Raw genomic sequence first — 17,423 nt, forward strand, 5'->3', positions numbered from 1 at the left:
TTGAGAAGAGCTGTTAGTGGGAAGATAAATGGGTGCAACCGCTTTGGAAAACTCAGAAGCATTGAGGAATACATTTGAACATTCATATGTCTTACTAATCCACAAATTCCATTCTCAGGTAAGTACCTGGAAAAACTAGTGCACATGTGTACCTGGAGACAAGTATGAGGGTATACACAACATTATATTTTGTAACAGCCCCAAGTAGAAATCAACCCAAAGTTTCATCAGTAACACAATAAATAACTTAATTATGATGGCATGCACCATAACGACAAAGAAACTACAACCACACAGAAGAACATAGATAAAGGAAACGATGTTAAACAAAATAACAAGGCCTCAGAGAACATACAGAATTATTTCATTCATAAAAAATTCTCAAAGAGGCAAAATAAATCATACATTTGAGGAATGCATACACAGACACTAAATCTAGAAAGGCAAGCAAGGAGATATTTGCTGTAAGTATCAGGATGGTCATTATATTGTTAGGGGGAGTTAGTGTTGAGACGTCAGAAAGAAAAAGATGACATCAGAAGGGGTATATGGAGAGTTTGGGAGAACTGGCATTTCCTAGTAAAAGATGCAGCATATGTAATATATAAGGGTCCTATGTAAAGCTGAGGAACAGCCATGAGAGCATAACATCCAACATAAGGACCCGATATAGTTTGGGCGGTTGGGAACCCTTCTGTAAGCAGTGATGTTTGAGATGAGAAATTGTAACGAGGTAACTAAGCCAAGAGCAGAGGGGAGTCGAGTGAAGAGAGGGCGTTTTGCATGATGGTGGTTGAGGGAAACTGTCCTACAAAAACGTACAGTAAGATAGAGGGAAAATGGCAAGTCTGGCTTAGTGCAGAAGGGAGCAGGGACGGTGATTAAGACTGTTGCTGATGGATGCTGTTGAGTAGGTGCCAAGTCGTAATGACTCTGTGAGCAAAGCAAAAAAGCCCGGAGCCATCCGCATGAATTTTGTTACATTCGAGCCCTCGTCGCAGCCACTGTGTCAGTCCCTCACCTTGAGGGTCTTCCTCTGTCACTGAGCCTTTACTTTACCAATCGTGTCTTTTTCCAGAGACTGAACTCCCCTGATTGACAAAGCATCGAAGATGACGTCTCAGTACCCTCTTTTCTAAGGAGCGTCTGGCTGTACCTTCTCCACGTGCTTCTGGCCGTATCAGTATTCTCTGCCAACACCGTAACTGAAACGATCAGTTCCTCTCACGCCTCCCGTGTCCATTGTCCAGCACATGAGATGGCTGGACAGACTGTGGCCTGGGTGTAGCACACCCCTTGGTCCTCAAAGTGACATGTTGCTTTTCAACGCTTTATAGAGGTCTTGTACAGCAGATTGGCCCAGTGCAGGACGGTCCTTGATTTTGTGGCCTGCTGCTCCCATGTGTGTTGTTTATGGATACAAGTGAAGGCTGGCCAGAGAAGAAAAAACAAAGAAATGCTAGGCTTATAAACTTTGTTAAGGATTTTGGTCTTTCCTTTGAAAGGATTTTGAAAATACCTGAAAGGTTTTAAGGATAGTGGGTAACAGACTCGGACTAAACCAATTGCAGTCTGAGGAGCATATTGGAGAGGGACAATTGTAGATGCCGAGAGTCCAGGGGAGAAAAGACCTCCAGGCAGTTTGTCTTGTATTCGGTGAGGCAGATGGGAGAGAAGTCGATATAGTTGAAAGATCTTTAGAAAATAAAATCAATAGTACTTCATTCCAATGGCAAAGTTGGGCTTGCAAGCTGTTCTCAATACAAGCTTCCTGCATCTCTGACCCATTTGCTCTGATTCGTCACTGCCCAGTGAGCAGACAGATCGGAATAGAGAGTAGCACAGCGTCTCCTTGGACAGGCACAATTGGCAGATAAACTTTCTTGGTTAAGACTATGGGCTATGATTTTTTTGGTTTGGTTTGGTGATTTGTTTGACTTTTTGACAGATGAAATTCACATAAGATGAAATTACCTGTCGTAAAGCCCATGACCCCATGGCATGTAGTGTATCCACAGTGTCGTGCACCCATCAGCTCTATTCAGTTTGAAGTATTCTATCACAACAAAAGAGACTACCAACCCATTCAGCCAGCGGTTCTCAACCTGTGGGTCGTGACCCCTTTGGGGGGTCGAATGACCCTTTCACAGGGGTCGTCAGATTCACAGCAGTAGCAAAATGACAGTTATAAAGTAGCAATGAAAATAATTTTATGGTTGGGGGTCACCATGACATGAGGAACTGTATTAAAGGGTCACAGCATCAGGAAGGTTGCGAACCCACTGCATTAAGCAGTCAATTTCCATTTCCACAGGATCCCTCCAGCCACTAGAGACTATAATCAGCTTCAAGTCTCAATTAATGTACTATTCCATTGGATATTGGATATAAATGGAATCATACAATAGTTCGTCTTTTGCATCTGGCTTCTTGAACTGAGAATTTCAGGGTTCATCTGTGCTGTAGCATGGATCAGTACTTCATTCCTTTTTCTGGCTGCATGATGCTCCATTGTTTAGACTTTTCAAATTTTGTTTCTTCATTTGTTCCTTGGTAGGCTTTATTGATTCTGTCTAACTTGTAATGATTGTGTATACTGCTCTGTGTAAGACATTGCTACGCGCACGTGGGTGTGCATATTTGTTTGAGGACTTGTTTTCAGTTCTTTGGGTTATGTGCCTAGAGCAGAATTGCTGAGCTGGATGGCAGTTCTGTGCTTCAGTTCTTTAGGAGCTGCCGACTTGTTTTCCACAGCAGCCACGCCACTGATATCAGTACCAGCCATGTACTGGTGTTCCAGTTTCTCTACATCCTCGTCAACAATTGTTCTTGCATGATTTGGCTGTTCTGTTTTTATTGTTGTTGCCATCCCAAGGAGTTTGGAATAATATTTCATCGTGGTTTTGATTTACATCACCTTACATTTGCCTAAGGATTAACAAAAGAGTCCTGGTGACCTAGTAGTTTTACATCAGGCTGCTAACCGCAAGGTCAGTAGTTCAAAACCACCAGACACTCTCGTTGGGAGGAAGATGCAGCTCTCTGCTGTTCTGTCCTGTCCGTTAGTGTCACCGTGAGTCAGAGTCAACTCCATGGCAGCAAGAGGGACGGATTAGTGATGCTGAACATCTTTTAAAATACCTTTGGGCCACTTATATCTCTTGTTCTTAGTAATATTTTGTTGTGTTTAAGGTAAAAGTTTACAAAGTACATTATCCACCTTTTTAACATTTCCTACACAAATTGTCCAGCGGCTTTGGTTACATTTTTCACAATGTGTCATCTTCGTTCCCTTCATTCGCCTCTGATTGTACCACTTCCAACACTACTTAATTTCTATCTCTTATTTGCTGTCTTTTCTCCAGGGTAATTTTTTTTTTTTACCATTTGGCCTCATATGGCTCATGTTTTCAGAGAATTCACCACCCATGGATGATATGCTTGATTTTATAAGCCAAGCTATCATTTTGCTATGCCGCTTTGTGTCTTGTCAGCTATGTTTTTATAAAAAAAAAAACAAAACTTCAAAGTTTTCCCCTTGACTCTGGTTAGATGTCTTTTCCAAAGAGTGGCCATGTGAAGTCCACGTCTGTATATCCTATAATTATGCGGATGTGAACAGCTAAGATATCACTCAGTGAGCCCTATGTAACTCCTACTTGAGAATTTCTTTTAGAATGCAATGCCTAGAAAAGTATATTTTTGTTTTTCTTTTGTTTTGTTTTCTGAATTGGGTGTATTTTTTTCTCTTTTCAGTAATGAGAACTATATTGCTGATTTCATGTTTCTTATTCGGTTAGGCCAGTTGAAATTTGACAATGTGAGGCTTCTGCCAGTGATATTTTCTTTAACCTTGGATTGCAATTTCTGTTATGCTATAAATTCATCATCTTAGGTATATATTGTGGGAAGAATGTAAACATACTTTAACTTACTTTCCTAAGGCTGCTGTAACCAACTACTCTGAATGACAATTTAAGATTTCATACACTTATTTTGTATTTATGGAAGCCAGAAATCTCAAGTCCAGTACACTAGGTCAAAATCAAGGTTACCAGCAGGAATCTACTCCAACCAGAGGTTCAAAGAGTGAATCCATTATTTTCCTCTTAAAGATTCTGGTGGTCCTTAGCATTCCTTGAATTGTGGTCATGTCACTCCAAGCTCGGCTTCCCTGAGACTATCACTTCTTCCTCATCTGTGTGTCATAAGTGTCTCTCTTATAAATATACATATGATTGCATTTAAACTTCAGCCAAGTAATCCAGGTAAATCTGCCCAACTCAAGATCTTAATGTAATCACATCCCGTTTTCTCCTTTGTAAGATAATGTGCACATGTTTCAGAGATTATATTATGGATCTTTTCAGGGGACCATTATTTAACCTACCACATTCTTTGTGAAAAGTGATACACTAAGGACATATTTGTAAGAAACTGAAATGTAAAATCTATTAGTTTATGAGAAATGAAAACTCAGTTAGCTTACTAATTTGTGTGCAGTGAAGTAGCCCAGAACAATCAGAGGAACCAAATCCCTGCACAGAAATTTTGAACAGCTATTTTGAATTGCATCCAGTTCTCTTTTATATTTTCTATTTAGTTATTCTTGGAGTAGATAAATATATTTGATTTTTAAACATTATTCTTAGATCTGATAGCCTTGCTAAACTCTTTGGATTAAGTTTTAAAATGTGCTCATATATTTTACACATTCTCCTTGTGTAGGTTTCATAATAAAAATTGGACTGTTGTGAAGAGAAGGAATGGGGATGTATAAGGTATAAGCTAGGTGAACTAATTTGGTTTGGTCATGTTTGAATTCTACTACTTTTGGTTCCACCGTAGAATTTTTCCCTTCCATGCGGGAAATCAGTTTAATTTCCAGTCAGTGCCCCCGATTCAATGTCACCACCTATCAGTGGACCCTGGCGTGTGGCTGTGATGGTGAGCAGGTTTTAGTGGAGCTTCTAGAATGAGATGGACTAGGTGGAAAGGCCTGGCAATCTACTTCTGAAAATCAGTCCATGAAAGTGCTATGGATCACAGTGGTATAATCTGGGATGGTGTACAACCAAACTCATTGTGCATAGGCCCAACAGGAGTCAAGCTTCCATAGCAGCTCACAGCAAATAAGCTAGGTGTCTGGGCTGAGTGTGAGGATGTGTGTGTGTGTGTGTGTGTGTGTGTGTGTGTTTTACTTCCATGCCTCTCATACTAACTGTTGAGTTTACCGTGCTTCTGTTTCGCCTTCGCTCCGGGCCTATCACAGCCCACTAGTCAGACAGCGTACTTAATAATGAAAGGGTCCATCCTCACACATTCTGCTGCTTGCTGTTAGACTTTGCCCTGAAAGGATTTACATTTATCTGAACTGTAGCCAGGTAGATAAGATTGATTTGATCCAGACAGAGAGACGGAGACAGATAAATACTCTCTTTAATACAATAATTGCTTGTTTTATTTTCTCCTTAAAACTGGCCATTCGTCTCATGCCATTGACATTTATGTATGTTGTCTATGAAATATTAACAGTGATTATTCTTAATTATAACCAAAGTACTTACAAAGGATTATGCTGTTATATGGCTCCACGGTTCTGAATTCTAGCATTAGATTAGAAATGTATTGGTATAATGATCGGCAAGCTTAATATTTATAATAAAAATAAAACCAAGAAAAACTCACTGCCAAGTCCATTCTGATGCATAACGACCCAATAAGACAACCTAGAACTGCCCTTGTCGATTGCCAAGACTGCAACTCTTCAGAGGAGTAGAAATCCTCATTTTCCATCTACAGAGTGGCTGGTGGTTTTGAACTGGTTAATCAGCCCAACAGGTAACCACTGTGCCCCCCTCCCAAAAAAAAAACCACATTAACTGCCATCATGTTGGTGCTGACTATGGCAACTCTTTAGAATAGGGTAGAATTGCCCCTATGAGGTGCCAAGACTGGAATTCTTTACGGGAGTAGAAAGCCCTGCCCCTCTCCGTCTGGGAGATTTTGACTGAAGACTTTGCACTGCGGATCTCAATCTAATGCCTACCCAAAACACAGCGTTAAATGCCTGGGTAAAGATAGATACAGATTTCTGTTACTACATAGTTGAGGGAGGTTGCTGTTGTTGTTAGGTACTGTCACGTTGTTTCTGACTCACAGCGACCCTATGTACAGCCAAACGAAACACTGCCGAGTCCTGAGGCATCCTCACAAGTGCTTTGTGTTTGAGCCCGTTGTCGCAGCCACGGTGTCCATCCATCTTGTTGAGGACCTTCCTCCTTTTTACTGCCCTTTGACGTTACCAAGCATGATTCCTTCTCCAGGGACTGGTCTCTCCTGTCCAAAGCACATGAGGTGAAGTCTTGCCACGTTTGCCTCTAAGGAGCATTCTGGCTGTACTTCTTCCAAGCTAGATTGGTTTGTTTGGCCATGGTACAATGTTCTTTTCCAGCAACACAGTTCAAATGCATCGATTCTTCTTCAGCCTTCCTTATTAAATGGCCAACTTTCACATGCATCTGAGGTGAAGCAAGCAGTTGTTGTTTCGGTGTGCTTCCAAACTGATTACAACTTGTAGTGAGTGACAGCATGTACAATAGACCCTGCACAGCCCTTCCCCACGCTCACAATCATTGCCTGGCTTGAGCCCATTGTTTCAGCGTCTGTGTCAGTCATGCTCATGGAGAGTCTTCTTTTACACTGACGTTATCAGACAAGAGGTCCTTCTCCAGGTGCAGAGATACTTAAATATTGAAGAACTGAGAGGAGAAAGATGGCGGCATCTGTGGTAGCTGTTCCAGAATTGGGGCTTGCACCAGCCTGGGGGCCGCAGGCCCTCACCCCCGATTGGGGAAACCGAGAAGTCTCCACAGGGATCACGATCATGGCTGTACAGTTTGACGGGGGCGGGGTTCTGGGCACCGACTCCAGAACGACCACTGGGTCCTACATCGCCAATCGAGTGACTGACAAGCTTACCCCGATTCATGATCGAATATTCTGCTCCTGTTACCCAGGCTGTAGCTGATGCCGTCACTTAGCAGCTAGGCTTCCACAGCATGGAGCTCAATGAGCCTCCACTGGTACACACGGCAGCCAGCCTCTTTAAGGAGATGTGTTACCGATACCGGGAAGACCTTATGGCAGGAATCATCATCGGGGCTGGGATCCCCAAGGAGGGCAGGTGTACTCAGTGCCCATGGGGGGTATGATGGTGCGGCAGTCCTTTGCCATCGGAGGCTCCGGGAGCTCCTATATCTATGGCTATGTCAATGCCACCTACCAGGAGGGCATGACCAAAGAGGAATGTCTGCAGTTCACTGCCAATGCTCTCGCTCTGGCCATGGAGCAGGACGGCTCCAGTGGAGGGGTCATCCGCCTGGCAGTCATTGCAGAATATGGGGTAGAGTGACAGGTTCTCTTGGGAGACCAGATCCCCAAATTCACCATTGCCACCTTACCACCTCCTTGAAGCCTGCAATTATGGAAGATAAGAGACCCACGCCCCCCCACCCCCAACCACGTGGAATTCAGTAAAGTTTGACAAAAAGAAAAAAAAAAGATTGAAGAACTAACATCATAAACCGCTAGAGTGATATTAAAGAGAAGTAGAAGAAATCAGAAGGGTGCTATTGGAGAAAGTTTCAGATTCGTATGTGTTATGGGGTAGATGGATAAAAGGATTCATCCCTTATTTCCCTAATACAGGTAAGCAAATAGGCTGCACGAATACCAAACACATGGCAAAGGTGTGGGGGGGTCTGACACAAGGGGTATCTTCAGGAGAACTCCATATATTAGCAGGGCAGACAACCTTAAGGCCAAGAGTGAAAGAGAGTGATTGGCAGACCCCTGGAGATAAACATTGCCAGCTTCAATCAGACTGTTCTGGCTGATTGTAGTGACTCTCTGCAAGCTCATTATGAGAGGGCCATCCTTAGACATGTCCTGAGAACATAAGGGTTACTGAGTCGGAACCAATTACATGGCTCCTAAAGGTAAAAAACAAGGGGGGGGGGAGAGCCAAGGACATTCCTGACTCCGCATCCCTCTCCGACTCACCCGTTTCTGTGATCCTCAGAACTCCAACACACCTAAAATGCAAGGTGTCAACAACCAAATTCCTAATTCTTTCCACCCACCTTGAATTAATTCTAAGCCTTCTGCAACCCTTTGTAGAGGAAGCAAAAGCAATTCTATCATTTCCGTTCCCCAGGCCAAAAATGTGACCATTTCCTTTGATTATCTAGTTCTGTCATAACAAAAATACTTTAAAGATCGGGAATTTACTTTTTAACAGGAGTCCAATTTAAGGAGAGGGCCCTTCCCTGTCAGTAGCCCTGGAATTCCTTGGCAGCTGTTGCTGTTTTTGTTTTGTTTTGGGTGTCTAGCTTCCCCCTGGATATGCCTTTGTGTCTTTATAACTCAGAAGTGATTAAGTTTGGAATCCTCCTTGCCCTGGTACAACAACCTCACTAACGTCATGAAGGAAAGCCGCCATTTCCAAATAGGCCCATTAGGTATTAGGACTGCAGTCTTTTGGAAGAACACAACTAAATTTATAGCAACACTATTCACTCTTTCCCTTTTCCACATCCCACTTTGGTTCATAAAAAACTGCCAGCTCTGACAACAAAGTGAACCCAGAATCCATTCCCTATGGACTCGGCTGGCCCAAGAAGCTGTGTGCTCGCTCCCTGTTTCTTGGAGTAGCCTCTTAACTGGTCTCCCTCCACTCACCCGTGTCCCCTGCAGTAGATTCCCATCACAGCGGTCTGAGCAGACATTTGAAAAGTCAGGTTATGGCGTTCCTCCGCTCAGATCTTCTGAGTACTCTGAGTGAACGCCAACAGCTTTCAAGAGGGGAACAAAGTTCTGCAATCGCTGGACTTGCTACCTCTCTGCCGCCGCTTCTTTCCCTTTTCTCCTTCCCGCCACTCGAGCTACATGGATTCCTCCCCCTCCCCCTGCTTTCCATAGAAAACCTCAGGGATCGCCCTCTCCGGTCTTTGGGCTTATTTTAACCTCTGTTCTCCCCACTGCCCAGTAGACGTCTACTTCCTACTCCCTTTCCATCCCTTCTCCAATGTAACCTCATCAATAAGACCACCCAAAGCGCACTGCGTTAAAACACCAATACCTGCGCTCCCCATTGACACGCTTGCTTTGCTTTTCTGCATAGCTTTCTCACTAGGTGTCATAATGTGTGTACGAGAATGTCTGTTTAAAAAAATGTCTTTATTTCTGTCACCCCACTCCACCAGCCCGAGTCCCCTGAAAGGGCACTATGTTTCTTGGTTTTGTTTTATTGTATTTTTTTCTCAATGGTCATGTCCATAGTTCATTGCACAGCATCTTGAAGACAGGTGTTTTTGTTGTCAGTTGCTGCCAGGTTGTCCCCAACTCATGGTTGAAACTCAGCACAAAGGAGAAAATGCTGCTGTGCCCTGTATCGTTTTCTCATCCATTACAGATTCATAGAACCTCTTGGGAGCCCTAGGGTTTTCATTGGTTCTTTGTGCCTAGTTCAGCGGTTCTCAACCTGTGGGTCTCGGCCCCTTTGGAGGTCGAACAACACTTTCAGAGGGGTCGCCTAAGACCATTGGAAAACACATCTTTCCGATGATCTTAGGAACCGAGACACTGCTCCTCTATCCCTCTCCAGGAGGGTCCGCCCACGTGCACATAAGCCCACATACGAGTACCCAGTGGGAAGACTGTTACCCATGCCACACCATGCTTTAAGACAAAATTTCATTTATTTGTCATTAGAAATAAAAATTTCACAATATATAAGTACATACTGTTTTTGTGACTCATCACTATGCTTGCATTATGTTCAATTTGTAACAATGAAAATACGTCCTGCATGTCAGAGGGTCGCGGCATTAGGAAGGTTGACAACCACTGGCCTAGTTGGTCTAGGCTAGAAGCTCTGCCGAAGATTGTTCAGCATCCTATTAGCACACCAACTTCCACCCACAAGGGGTTGGTGTCTGTACATGCGATGCATTGACCAGAACCCAGGTTTCCGAGCGGACAAAATACTTATACCATTGAACTTCCGCTGCCCCCTTGAATTCAGTAAATGCTCACAAATAAATCCTGAAGAAATTGATGGATGCTTTCTATGTTGCTCTGGGCATTCCACATACTGGGTGCTCAAACAAGAAAGCCCTAGTCAGTTAACTGAGCCAGTGAGAATCCTTTGTGGCCTTTGAGACTCTGTTTCCACACCACCTCCTCTGTGACAGTGCCTTAGACACATGGAATTGTTCTTTCCCCAGAACCACAGCTTTCAGTTAGCCCCTTTCATCATGTCTGTGCTTAAGGACTGTATTGAACCACCTCTCAGACCATGTTCTTTCTTGAGTCTTAGGTTTCGGAGCTGACTAACTGTGCAGCCGCAGGGCCTCTGAATGTTGTGGAATTATAAAGTAGCTGGCTTGGAACGCCATACAAAAGTGTAAATCCTCTAACCCTGGAGGCTTCACTTGGCCCCACCACACATATTTCCCCTTCTGTGTTCGCTCTACCTTTTTTCTCATTTTTCTTTTCTCCTTCACCATCATTAAAAAAAATTCCCAAGGACATACTAGAGGTCAGTCATGTTGTGCAAGCTTAACTCATTTACATGTTAAGGAAAAAGTTCCTGTCTTCCATTGGCTGGCTTCTCCTATGTCTGTAGAGAGTTAGCAATCTCTCACTGACTTGGCCTAATTAGCAGCTTGAAAACCCCTGACCTTTTGTAATACAGATATGCGTGGTAGAGGTCAGTAATGAGTTTGATAAACGATTTACCTACTTTATACACGTGTGAGAGGGAATGATGTTGCGTTGCTGAGCATTTGAAGTCGTTTTATATCTTTCCTGAAATGATGTGCTGGATGAAAGACATCAGTCACCTTAGCTCTGTAGCTCCCTAATAAGATAGATCCCCATCATAAAGAGAAATGTAGTATTCTGAAAGAAAACTTAGAAAAGCTACAAATCTTAATACTTGTTGTGTTTCCCCCCCCCCCCCCGTCCCCACCAAGTAAGTCCTCCTTGAGATAGTTTTCAGGAGGGGGAATGTCTCTAGAAGCTCTAGTTTGGAACCTTTTTATTGGACAAAATAGATATGGAGGTCAGATTATTTCACGTCTTTTATATGAATAGTATGTTAAACACCGAGTTTATAAAAAATTGGTCACTAGTTTAAATATCACGTTTCCTTAAGCCTTTGCTAAACTTCCTTCCATGACCCCAGACAAAAGTAGTTACACTTTCTTTTGTGTGACCTTGACACTTTACTTTATGCCCCTTCTTGCCGTCACAAAAAATATACCAAACCTGTGTCTCTTCCACTAGAGCTTGGGTTTCTGAGAATGCAGATAGCTGCTGATGCATCTCTGCGTACCTAAGGCCTGCATGTGACATGTGGACTGAATATGTGGGACTGCGGTCTCTCTGACCTGTAGTCTAACCTTCTCTCATTGGCGCACATACTCAATGACATGTGCTGAGTAACTGCTAGATGCCAGGTATTTTGAAATATTTAGTGTTCTTTAACCCTTATCCTTACCCTGGGGAATATTGTTATCCTGTGTCACAGATGAGAGAGCTCTTAGGTGATTTACACAGCCGTAGAGTAAGTGCTGGGCCTGGCTTTGAACTCAAGTAACGTGAAGTGAAATCTGTGTGCTTTCTTCTCTATTATAGCTTAAGCAATAGTTCACATATATTTTATAATAAAGTTGTATAATGACTAACTCTATTAGAGAACTAACTTTTTTTCTATGGTTGTTAGTGAGCAGTCAAGATGAAAGCAGCAAAGGAAACCCTAACGTTCTACCCATTCCGTACTTTCTTCTCGAAAACCAAACCAGACTCACTGCCATCAAGTCTCTTCTGACTCATAGCGACCCTGTGAGACAGAATAGACATGCTCCTCTTGATTCCCACAGCAGGCATCTTTATGGGAGTAAACGACCTCAGCTTTCCCCCAAATAGCAGCTGGTGGGGTCCAACTGCTGACCTTATCATTAGCAGCTCATCGTTTAGCCCACAAGGTCACCAGCTCCCTTAATACTCGTCTCCAACTCACTAACATCAAGTTGGTCCCCATGAATAGTGACCCTGTAGGAGAGGGTAGAACTGCTCCTGTGAGTTTCTGAGACTCTAACTCGTTATGGGAGTAGAACTAGCCCATTATTCTCCAGTGGCACTGCTGGTGAGTTTGAACTGCGGACCTTGCAGTCATCAGCCCGATGCATAATAACTACAACACCAAGGTTCCTTACTTTCACCTACAGATTTAATTCCAAAGAGAAAAAGGTCTTGGCCAGTGTCTGTAGGGTCCTATGTGAATCGAATCATACTGTCCTTCTTTCTATCACCCCTACAGTAATTACTTACAAATCTTTAGTGAGACCAATGATCCTCTCCTCACTGTGGCTCATGGTGACTTCTCCAGCAATATATTGCACTATTTTCCTCCCACTCTTCCTTTTAGCCACAGCGCAGAGCACGCTGTACTATCCAGTGCCTTTCCTTGTGCCTGGAATATGTTGTCCTCTAACTTTTACAGTAAACCTGGGACCCTGACACTAATCTGTTCTAGAAGGAGTGTCGAGATGTGATACAGTTGAGTTGCGAATCAATTGTTCCCATAAGAAATAACTGAAAGCGGATTAATCCATTTTCGACCACCAAGTTTTTACCCTACCCTTGCCTTTTAATATAAAACATTTCCCAGAAATTTCAAAGTAAATAAGTTTAGAGTTAAACAATATAATTTAAATAAGAATAACAATATTAAAAAATGTGTTAACAACTACAGTATGGCCCATACCTTGAGACTGATGAGGATCTGGATCTGTGGACACGGATGTGGAGAGGAGGTTTGGACAGAGTCACTGTTTGGCAGGGGAAGCCCCTTCCATCAAATCAACTGTAGCTGCTTTTCAGGAGTTTTCCCCTTCTTTGCCTTTTTTCACTAGGACCTGGCTGGCTTTCTCTAGAAATACCTGTCTAATGTGGTCTGCTGTTGACATTTCCTTAACTGTTTTCTAAAAGGGTTTACTAAATTATCATCAATACTATCGATAACACAGTTAACAGTTCCTTATCATAATCATTCTTTTCAAAAAACTCTTTCTTAGGACCCATTTTTTTAAATCTAAAAACAGTATAAAAAGCCACAACAACTAAGAAACTTATAGCAAAACACTAGGGACACAGCCACAAAAGCTTTAAATGATGCTCACTAACAACACCAACTAACGCCGAGTGACTGAAACACAAACTGCATTTGTTTACAAAAGTCACGTGCATGGGTCAGATTCCCATGGTTTGTATGAGCTCCAATGCAAAATTTTCTCGACATTTTGCGTTGAAATTTGATTATGTCGAGTACTGATGTTGTCATTTCTACTGTACCTGCCTAACCAGGCCTCCCGTCCTGAGAGCTTCCCGTCGATGTCAGGTTTCGTATCTCAGCGTGCCCATGGTGCATCTGTCTACCTCAGAATGCATCACTCTTTGTTAGCTATCCAGCTTTATGCTTTTCCTGCTCAGGTGACCTTGAGTTCTTCAAGGGCCAGCATCATGGCCTCTTAATTTCTCCATCACGATAGCCTAGTACAGTCCCTTGCACAAAGTTGACATTCAGCGAATTTTGAGTGAAACAATCAATCACTCACCTAGGGATTCAGGTCTACTTGTAGTCAGCCACACATAAGAAATTGATAGTTTGCAATTCTTATCTCTATATCTTGAAGGTATTTTTGAAGCTCTACTGATCTTGGAGCTCTAAAGCAAATCCCAAATCAAACCTGTTACCATTGAATTCATTATGACTCATGTCAATCCTTTGGGTTACAAAGTCGAATTGGTCTACTGGGTTTTCTTGGCTGCAGACTTTATTGAAGGAAATTCCCAAGCCTTTCCTCCACAATCCTACTTCATGGGTTCAAACCTCCAAGCTGAAAGTTGGTAGCCAAGCATAAGCTGCTTTTGCTTGCCAGGGCCTCTGGAGGAGTCCACTGTTTGGTAATAACTATTTACCGCCATCTCAAGTGCTTGGGCGCTGCTCTGAGCTGTACCCCTTTCTGTAGAAATAAGAGGTTCCCTGAAGGCCTGGAATGGTACACCCAGCTGTGCCTTCGTGCTCGATGCTGCTGATCTCGTAAGAGCTGTTCTCCAGTCCCACTCACTAAGAAACACCCAATGCTATCCAGTCTTGTTTATTTATTATTACATAATTGATGACAAGGAGCACCCTTCTGTGATTGTCTTCTTGTAGGAATTGAAGCTTTGAAGTAAATGTGTAAGACTCCAGTGTACTGTCCTACAAAAGACCAGCAGGTTGTTAGTTTGGGTTGAACTATCAGGTGGAAATGCCTGTATATCTCCTGAAAATTTGGCAGTGGAAGCAAAATGGAATTTTGTATTACTGAATATTGAGATCTCACAACAAACAACATTGTCTGATATCGTGCTGGAAGATGAGCCTGCTAGGTTATGAGGCATTCTAACTACACACTGGTTGTAAGAACGGACCGCAACCACTGATCTGTGCAACTGTGCCCAGGATCATGAAGTTCGCAACACCGGGGAGCATCTGATTATCTTACACTTAGGATCGCCATGTGCTGGAGCCATTGCAACTTCAAGGTCAACAGTATGCAGGTACTAGGCAATAGGGAAGAGAGGCCCGAGTGCCAGACCCGTGGCCTGATTTACGCATCAAGGTTCTCAGAGCAACTAAACTAGGGGAGTGCAGTTACTCTGCCAGTGTCCTCGGAGAAGAGTCAATCCTTGAATGCAAGATGGAATCAAAGGTCCCCAGCCATGTGTTCACTGAATCAGGGCAGGGGCAGGTCTGGAGTGGCTCAGGAGTGCCACCTTCCCCTTTCAATTACCCCAGTCTCCTCATTTATAATTCTTTCTCTTTGGTTTTTCACCTGGCCTGGACAGACGGATTAAAGGCTCACGGTCAAATCAGCAGGGTTGGGAGTGTCAGAGCCTGGAGGACCGGAAGGTAAGCTTGGGGAAGAGCAGACTACGAAGGAGTTAAGCTCTTTTCAGAGAGGCAGATTTGCCTTCTTGTCTCCCTGCCTACGATAGTTGGTATAGCACAGTAGAAGAAATCACACATCCTCATCCACGGACCTGGTCCTCCGAGGCTCCCATGGGCCAGGGAAGTCCCTCCCGCTTCTCTGTGGGCCACTCACACAGGTGATTATCATTCGTTAAGCATCCAGTATCAAAGCGAACTTACACAAACCACTGGTGACGTTCAGCCTCTGTCACACTGAACGCCTGCTTCAGCGGGGCAGTGCTGAGCGGGCGTGCCTCTGGATCTCTGCTGCTCGCCAACCAAAACACACATTGCTGTTATTTCTCCATTTCTTTCAAGAAGTAAAGTCAAAGTCCTTGGCATTTCATGAAAGTCCTTTTGTATCTGCCCTGTCCCTGTTGCTGCCTCCTGTCCCCCTCAACTCATTCCAGAAACTTGTACTCAGTGACTGCCTGACCTGGGACAAGCAATACAACCCCTGTGGGCCTTAGTTACCCCTCTGAAAAAAGGAGGATAAAGATATCTATCTTAGAAACCTGTAATAATTACTAACTAATGAGACAGTGCAAGTAACGCCCACTAATAGAGTATTTCACTCATGGAATGTTAATTCAACATAGCAACCCTGTTGGATATGGTCAAGCTTACTGCTGTTTGGGGTTTCTGAAACTTCAAGTCTTTATAGAAGTAGACAGCCTAATCTTTATGCCAGAATGGCTGGTGGATTCGAACCGCTGACCCTGTGGCCCATCATGTAACCCACTATACCACCAGAGATCCTAGCGCATATACAACAAATTTGTGGGGAAAAATGTATCATATATTCTTGTGTATAAGCCAAGTTTTTCAGCACATTTTATACAGTTTTTATGGTAAAATTAGGTGCCTCAGCCGATATTCGGGTCGGCTTTTACTGGTGTATACAGGGGTGACTAAAAAACCAATGGCTTTTTCTATAAACTTTTTGAAGCCCCCTCCTATCTCAATGAGAAGCGTATCAGAGTATCTTGTAGTTCTTGGACTAGCTGTCGGATAGCCCGACTACATGTAAAGTTAAGACAAAGACAGGGCACCGTTCACGTCTATACCCCAGGGCCTAACTCGCGGTAGTTGTTCACGTAAATGTAGGTGGAAGGCATGTGCTATGTGCTCAGTTCTGGAATACCTCGATCCTCAACAAGGCCCAGACTATTTCTGGCCCCTCCTCTCCTACCCCACATTAGGCATCTACAGTGTGTCAGGAGCCTGGTGGTGGAGTGGTAATCAGAAAGTTCAGAGGTTTGAAACCACCAGCTGCACCATAGGAGAAAGACCGGCTTCCTACCCTTGGGAGCTCACAGGGGTGGTTCTACCCTATCCTATGAGACTGACTATGAGTTGGCACTGACTTTATGGCCATCAGTTTGTGTTTTTCCAAGCTGTGTCATAAACCATACCAGCTTCTTTGCATGGTCTCAGGTAATAGCTTCGTGTTGTGTGCTGTGGTGTGTTGTTTTCGACTCAGAGAGAGGCTCTGTAGGACAGAGTAGAATTGCCCCAAGGGGTCTCCCAGCCTACAATCGTTACTGGGACAGACTGCCACATTGTTCTACCATGGAGCAGTGAGTAGCTTTCAGCCACCAACTTTTCAGTTAGGCCGACAGTTTAGCCACCGAGCCTCTACCCTAGGTGGTAGCTATTATGTAGACAGGTGGCAGCTGAGTGCAGAGGCTCAGTTAACACAAATGTCCCAAGTGTAAACATCAGATGCCATTTCATCCTCAAGCCACTAGGGACAGAGATAGAAAGTCTAGCAATCCTCTTGGTGAGGTGGGAGACATGAAACCCAGATTTCTTCCACCTAAAGCCTCTCCAGCCATTTCTTCCCTTAGCTGGTACTTCTGGTTTTGGGCTCTTGCCAGGATTAACCAGACAGTCTATAATTTGAACTCAGAAAAATATAGATTTAACATTCCCAACCTTTCTGGGATTAAAACCAAAAAAAGAATACAGAAAGTTAAATAATGAGCTATCACTTATTGATTACTTACTGTGTACAGGCACCATACCAGTGTTCTTCCACATTGCCTCTCCCCCTCCTAAATATTCTAGAAGGTGAATATTGCTCTTTCACCTTAGAAGAAACTAAGGTCTGGGAGTCTTAAAGCGCGCTACCTAAAGCTGCCATTCCAACCTTAATCTATCTGAGCCTCTTCATGGCTCTGCCCACAGTCTCAGCAGCATCCCCAACCCCACCCTGCCCCAGGTGTTATTAAGCAGAACTCCCTGCCTGACACACACACACACACACACACACACACACACACAGAGGAAAGTGTGGGGCTATGTCCTACCTAGATTGCGTGCCCAGCACTGCCCT

At 43.6% G+C, this 17,423-nt stretch overlaps 1 protein-coding gene and 1 pseudogene across 4 annotated transcripts in view; both read left to right on the forward strand.

The window, feature by feature from the left end:
- Positions 1-17,423, forward strand: part of FGGY (FGGY carbohydrate kinase domain containing) — a 540,059-nt gene that overhangs the window by 317,250 nt on the left and 205,386 nt on the right. The gene's annotated exons all lie outside the window — the stretch shown is intronic.
- On the forward strand, positions 6,772-7,474 carry LOC142435884 (proteasome subunit beta type-6 pseudogene; annotated as a pseudogene).

The sequence above is a fragment of the Tenrec ecaudatus genome, chromosome 1 (assembly GCF_050624435.1).
Source record: "Tenrec ecaudatus isolate mTenEca1 chromosome 1, mTenEca1.hap1, whole genome shotgun sequence".
NCBI classification, from domain to species: Eukaryota; Metazoa; Chordata; class Mammalia; order Afrosoricida; family Tenrecidae; genus Tenrec; species Tenrec ecaudatus.